Here is a 6855-nt window from a genome sequence, read left to right on the forward strand (position 1 = left end):
CCCCCCCGCCACCATGAAAATTGAGATAATGCTGGGGAAGGCTGGAGGAGGGGAAGCAATATAATCGCATTTCAGATTCTGGAGTTTGGTGGACCAGGTTGGAATATCTTCTCTATCACTTACTGGCTTTGTGACCTTGATGTAGTTACTTTCTTTCACATTCTCTCTGTTCTCCATCTGTAAAATGGGATCATAGCTCGCAACTTATTAGAATTGTTTGAGATTTCACTTTGTTTCTTGTCATAATAGGAGGTAACTCACTGAGACTGCAGTGAGCCAGACACTACTAGGTGATTTTCTTGCATCATCATTAAACTCTCAATATTATCTACAAGGTAGATTCTATCATGAACTCTGTTTTACAGGCTCACAAAATAGAGGTTAAATAACTTGCCCAAGGTCATATGGCCATTAGAGATGGAGCTGGGATCTGAATCCAGTAAATCTGGTTTGAGAGGTAGCTGTGACAAGCTCAGGTTCTCAAAGGTAGTTCGTAGTGCTCAAAATTTCCATCAGTCCCCCCATTCTTCTGTTAAATACAATCTCATGTAAAGTGCTATGCAAATACGCCTTTAGAACCAACCCCCATCCTTCCCTTTCCAAACAGGTTGTGCCAGTGAGTTCTTACACATACAGAAGTTTTGGACCTGTCACTGCCACAGACTAAAACAAATACAGCGTGGGGTGTGTGGAGCATGCTGTCAGGCCCACAGGAAGAGGACAGTAAGTGTTGGTTATTATAAGTATTGATATTAACGTTGGTACTATTGCTAGTTAAGGTGTGAAACTCCCTTGTAAATTGCATAAAATGTAAATTGCATAAAATGTAAGGATCGGCACTCTCATCACTATTACCTACTAATTATAATAAAGTTCAGTTGAAAAAACAAGGAGTATTTCTTTTCATTTTGACACTTGACCTTCAGAGCCTGTTCTCCCATCCAGCACTCCTCAGCATGTGGTTCTCCCACTCATTCTGGGGTCATAGGTGCAGAGGAAGGGGAGGTTTAAGGATAGGGAGAAAGGGGGAAGGAAGAGCCCTAGGGAGCCCCTCTTTCATCTCAGAGCAGTCAGATTTCTGTTATTGCAAAAAAGTGAGCTCACTGTGCACCCCCCAACAATAATAAACTTTCCCGGGCCGACTGGCTCCCAGCAGTGATTGCTCTGTAAAGAGCTGCCTGGAGCATTGCCTCACCCTTCCAAACTTCAGCCCTCCCCACACCACAGCTACCCTGGAGTGAGTCAAAACAGAGGGCTGGGAAATGAAGTGACATCCCCACCAGCCCATGGCTCCAGGCTCATTAGCTTTGGCTAGGCTGCTTCACCCATTTCTTTACATTAATATTTATTCAGCCCATCCCTTTATTAAACCAAAAATACTGAGGAACAGCAGCCTATTCCCAACCATCTAGCCAGGCTGCTAGAGAAAGCAAGTTGGAGTCTATGTCACAGTGTTATGTTTGGTATGCGCGCACATATGTCTCCATCTCCCTGTCTGTCTCTGTCTTCGCTGTTACTAAAGGAGAGATATATATACACATACATGCCGGGTGTCTTCAGACACACTGAGTTAGAAATAAACATGCATTTAAACAAACTTCCATTACGGTCTCATAATACTTTAATTTAAAAAGCATAGCTCCCTTGATTCCCTTCCCCCCTCCAAGAATCACCATCGTTTATGGTGATCAGTTTTGTCCTAACTGCTTGTCTGAGATGTCCGTGTTTGGGGATGTCAGGGACTGTGAGAGGCAAGAACATCAATGTTTTGGAGGTAGATTTTCCCCTCAAGGCGAATCTCATGTGTCAATACCGTGTCCACAACATGGGAAGGAAGGACGTGGGGGAGTGCTCAGCCTAAGGCATCAGGTGGAGAGCTTCTTCTTCGTCTTCGTCTTCGTCTTCTTCTTCGAGGTGGGGTCTGGGAGACAAGCAAAGCCCGAGGTTCAACCAGGCTCAAGGGGAATCGCCTGCAGTCCTCCCAAAATGTCCTTCCTAAGGTGATGTCTCCCTCCAGCTTGCCATCTGAGCTGGCACCCTCAGAGAACCCGTCCACCCCCCCCCCAAACTGGAGCAAAAGGTCAGCTCTCCTCTTGGCCTTTCCAGAGGCCACAGCCCAACCTTAGGGGTGAGAAGGTCGCACGCAGCGTGTCCGCGCACTTCTAAGCTCCTGCCGCCTCCCTTCTGATCCCCAAGCTGGTTTGTGGCAGAGATGCGTCCGGCTGGGGGCTCTTCGGCCTGGCATCCCTGCAGCCAACTAGCTCGGCCTTCGAAGAGGCCCCAGCTGAACCTCGCGTCACCCTGCTGCAAAAGCCGCAAGGCCAAGCGCTCTGGCAGGAGAAAGGCCTTTTTTGGTAACGCTGCGCCTGGCGGTAAGCAGGACCCGGTGAAAACAAACGTCTGGGTTGGGCCCTCCTCCGGCCTCTCCAAGGTCCCCCATCCCCGCGAGCCAGGACCCCCCCCGGGGGGTGGGCTCTGAGGGTGGGAGAATCGGTCCGCAGGGTAATTTACACATTTGCTCCCGGCGGGTTCTGTGGCGGAAGTATTGGCCTTTTCCTAAAGTATTAATTCTGGTATTTAAAAAAAAAAAAAGTATTAACTTAGGCCAGGGCGTAGGGTTACGCAAGAGCCACTCGAGCGTGAAAGCCCAGGAACAACGTGATTCGCTGAGAACCCCTGGGGAGGGGAGCCTGCGCCGCCCGCCAGGACCTGCCCAGCCTGCGGCGCGCGGGCAGCCCGAACAAAACTGGGTGGAAGGAAAAGGAGGACGTAGTGGTTGGCGCTGGCACAGCGGCCACAGCGAGCGATCAGATCTCTGACTGCTTTCTTCCTGAAGGGGCGGGGAGCAGGGAAGGGAAGAAAGGCAGAGGGAGTCGCGTCTGGTTCCTGCCTCCTCCCTGCTTCCTCTTTGCCAGCGTGCCAGGGCACGGGGGAGCCCAGCGCTGTCCTCAGCAAAAGCTGGTGTGTGTGTGTGTGTGTGTGTGTGTGTGTGTGTGTGTGTGTGTGTGTGTGTGTGTTTAGGTCCAAAAATAAAGAAACCCTGGAATGAGCCTCCTAGGGACCTGGCCCAGAGTTTGGGAAAAAAGGGAAAGCGCCAGACAAGGGTGCTATTCACTGACCCGCTTGAGTTAAACACCCGCACCCCAAGAAGGGGAGTAGCTGAGAAGGAGGGCTTGGAGAGCGAGAGTGAGCGGAGAGCTAGACGGGGGAGCTGTCAAGGCCACGGGCGCGCAGATCCTGGACCCTCCACCCGGCCCCGGGTGTGCATGGGCCTCAGCAGGGAGCAGGAGTGCCAGCGGGTTCCCACCGGCCCGCACCCGAGCTGGGGATTTCCACTGTCCGGCTTCGGAGACCCGTCGCCGCCGCCGCTTTCCTGCTGGGGGCCGCCAGAAGGCGGGGCCTCAGAGCGGGAAGCCCTCCCTGAGGCCTCCCAGTCGCACGGTCAAGTCTGGTTCAGACAGGCAGCCATCACTGCTGTCACGGGTTGGGCTGGATGGCCAGGATCTGCAAATATGTTGACTTGCCTGAGCGGGGCGGTCAAACCCTAACTCAGGAGAGGGAGGAAAAGAGGGCGCTTACATTGCACATATTTACATTATGTTGTTCAACTTGGACTTGGCTGACCCTAAATAGCTGTCTGACCTTGAGCAAATCACTTGAACTTCGGTTTCTTAGTCTGTAAAATGGGAGTAATTTCACTGCCTCCTTTGCCCGCCTCCTTGGTGGTGTGGAAAATACAGTATTATAATGGGCTTCATAAAATGTAAGAGATTATGAACAATAAAATGACCGACATTTGTCTAGGGCCTGAAGTGCATTCCCAGACATTATCTCACGGATCCCCACAGCGGGCCTGTGAGGTAGGTGTTACTTTCATCACCCTCCTGTATAGGTGAGGACAGCAGGCCCAGAGCTAGTTCGGAATTACTGGAAACCAGGTTCTCTTGGCTTTAAACCCAGCATTCCTTATTCTGTCCCACCAGTTGCTAGCTTTTTGGGGGTGTGGGGGTGTGGGGGAGTCCCCAGATGCCTCTAAGAAACTGCAAGAAAGTAAAATGCCTCTCCCCGCAGGACTTTGCAGGTTAAGAATGTCACTGCTGTCCCCATAGATGCAAAATGATGCACAAATTAATACCACTAATTTGGGAGGTAAAATCAATCGCTGGTCAGCTTTAAGCAAAATGGTGTAACCATGCTTCCTGGCATCCCCTGAGACTTTTTTTTTTCCCTCTCTCTCTCTTTCTCTCTCTGGGTTTTCTAGGCAGGGGTGATGGAGGAGAATCTGAAGCTCTAATACACAGCGAAGTGTGAGGAAACTTACTGAATTACCCGTACCTACCGCTACAAGGAGGACAGCTGCGTTGTAAATGTCCACCGCTGAGAGGGACCCCAGGCTGAGTAATGAAGGGGAAGGAGGAGAGTGGAGAAGGTGATTTTATGGTGGAAGGAACCTCCTTCCAGACCCACAAGCCATCTCATACAAGAAACAACCCTTTATTCTCACCTAATTCAGGTAACACTGACTGTGCACACCCACCCGACCTGTACTGTCCTATCTTTGGGCTAGAGGTTGCTTGATTCTGGCTGCTGCCCACAAAACACTTCTAGCCCAGGGGCGCCTGGGTGGCTCAGTCGGGTTAAGTGTCCTACTCTTGATTTCAGCTTGTTCCTGGGGTCATGATCTTGGGATCATGTGGGATCGAGCCCCTGGAGGGGGGCGCTCTGCGCTCAACAGCGATTCTGCTTGGGATTCTCTTTTCCTACCCCACCCCCAGTAAGTAAATAAATCTTAATACAAAAACAAAAACAAAAAAACAACAACAAAAAAAACCCCACCTCTAGCCCAGGAGAGGTCTACACCCCTTGATAACCAAACCTGGCCTAGGCATCACTGGAGACAGAAAGCAAGGGAGCGAGGGGTCCCCCCCAGCCCTGATCCATCTAGAGGACCACCATACTTTCATGCTTGAATTTCCCTCTCTGGCCAGACCCAGAGGATCCCAGCCTGATATGTCCCCAGTGGGTGTGAAACTATTCTCATCACTTACTTTTGTTTCAAAGCTGAAACTGGGCCACCAGATGGCCTGGTGGGTTCCCATTCTCCAGCTCCTTGCGCCCTTCCATTTGCCAGTAGTTCCGTTATTCAACTATTCTGTTAGAGCTCACTTTCTCTCTCAGTCCTGGGGATCTAATGATGATCCAAGTCCGATTGGCTCCAGCCCCAAATCTAGAAACCTCCATTTCCTCCCAGATGTCCTGGTTTCCTGAGGTCATAGCGTAAAAGTCCTCAGAGGCAGTGCTTGTACACCACTGCCCCAGCCTCATGACTGACTTAGAGCAATCTATTTCTTCTCTCTGGGCCTCAGGTGCCTCACCCATTGAGTGTGAGTGTTGATGTTAAAATTTGTTCTCCCTACTTCAGGGGCTCCCTGTGAAATTCTGTATGTTAATGCATAGGGCTATAGAAAGGTGAGTCATTGTCCCCAATCTCTTTCCAGCTCTAAGCCCTTCTCAGTAAAATAGCTGGAAATCAACGGAGGCCTGATGCTAAGGTCTGCCCACCCTCTTCACCCTGGCCCTGGAAGATTTCCTTCTGGGGTGGCCAGCTTGGCATCTCTGTTCTTCCGGCAGACGTTAAGCAGTGACTGCCCCTCTAAGAGCCAGAGTGAGAAAGCAGGAGGTCAGGCTGTCTTCTCTCATCTTTCCTAGAGGGACACGGATTTCCCATCCCCAAATCCCTGGTGTGCTGAAGCTTGGAGCAGTTGGATTTATTTGGGGTTTTTACTTTTTGTTTTGGTCAATTTGGAAAGAAAAGAGGCAATGACCTCTTCTTTAAAAAACAAAACTAGGCAGGAAGTGTGCTGGGCCTGAGTGGCAGGGACTAAGGGTGTAATTACAGGGTTTTGTTCAGCATTTTCGTGTAATTAAATCCAAAGGAAAGCGAGCCTGGCCCAGGCTTCTTGGATGCAGGGTGGACAGGAGGGGTGTGAGTGTGTGTGTGTGCGGGGGGGGGGGGGGGGTGTTTAGTTAGAACAGGGAAGGAGTGTGAACTGTTATGGGAATTGAGAGAATGCCCTTGAAGCTGGGGCCATGTAGGGACTGTAGGGTGGGGAAAGCCAAGGTTTGGGGTTAAGACTTGCACTTTTTGAAGGTTCTTAGAGACTAAGCAGAGTGATTGNTGAGAGGTAGAGTTGTTTTTCAAGCTGAACAGAAGGGGGTTTCTTGCCTTTATTAATATTTTTACATTTCTTTCCAAAATGCAGCCGATTATTCACCTTGTATTCGGTGCCACCGCACTCTCCTTAGTGACATTTCCCAGCCATGAACAGCCTTCTCGGCACCGATTTCTCTTCACCCGGAGACTCTCCCCCATCCCCACTTTCTCATATTGCTGCTTTCTGCCTGGATGCCCACACGAGAAACCCACTGCAAAATCCGCGGCCAGCTTTCTTGCCTACAGTTTCGGTACCAGTGACCTCCGATGCAGGGAAATCGTCCTTCCTTTTGTTTTGAACATCTTCTGGCTTACCCTATTCCGCTTTGCAATACTTCCTACCACCACCGGCTCCGCCCAGCCTTCCCGGTGGCTGCCTCGGTTTCCCCTGGCCAGCCGCACATGAGCCCATGGTCTGCAACGCCCCGGGCACCTTCCCCTGGCCTCCTGCTCCCTGAGGCCTCGGTGTCCCTCCGACATTTCCTGGACGTTGTGAACTGGCAGCAAGAATGGATTCACTGTCTGCTCACATTCTTAAGGGCAGGAAACCTGACCCACCCCAAAACCAGGCGCTCCAGAGGAAGGGCACTTGCGTTTTCTGGGAGGGCGGGCCTCTGCGAGAGTTAGCTAGGCTGGCCTCC

General features: G+C 51.0%; 1 long non-coding RNA gene across 1 annotated transcript; it reads left to right on the top strand.

The window, feature by feature from the left end:
* Positions 1-6: 6 nt before the first annotated feature.
* LOC109488916 lies at positions 7-6849 on the top strand. Its single transcript, XR_004620186.1, has 4 exons — positions 7-723; positions 4262-4513; positions 4663-4774; positions 6264-6849. It is a non-coding gene; the product is annotated as an uncharacterized LOC109488916 (long non-coding RNA).
* The last annotated feature ends 6 nt before the right edge of the window (positions 6850-6855 follow it).

This window comes from Ailuropoda melanoleuca, chromosome 14 (genome assembly GCF_002007445.2).
Source record: "Ailuropoda melanoleuca isolate Jingjing chromosome 14, ASM200744v2, whole genome shotgun sequence".
Lineage (NCBI taxonomy): Eukaryota > Metazoa > Chordata > Mammalia > Carnivora > Ursidae > Ailuropoda > Ailuropoda melanoleuca.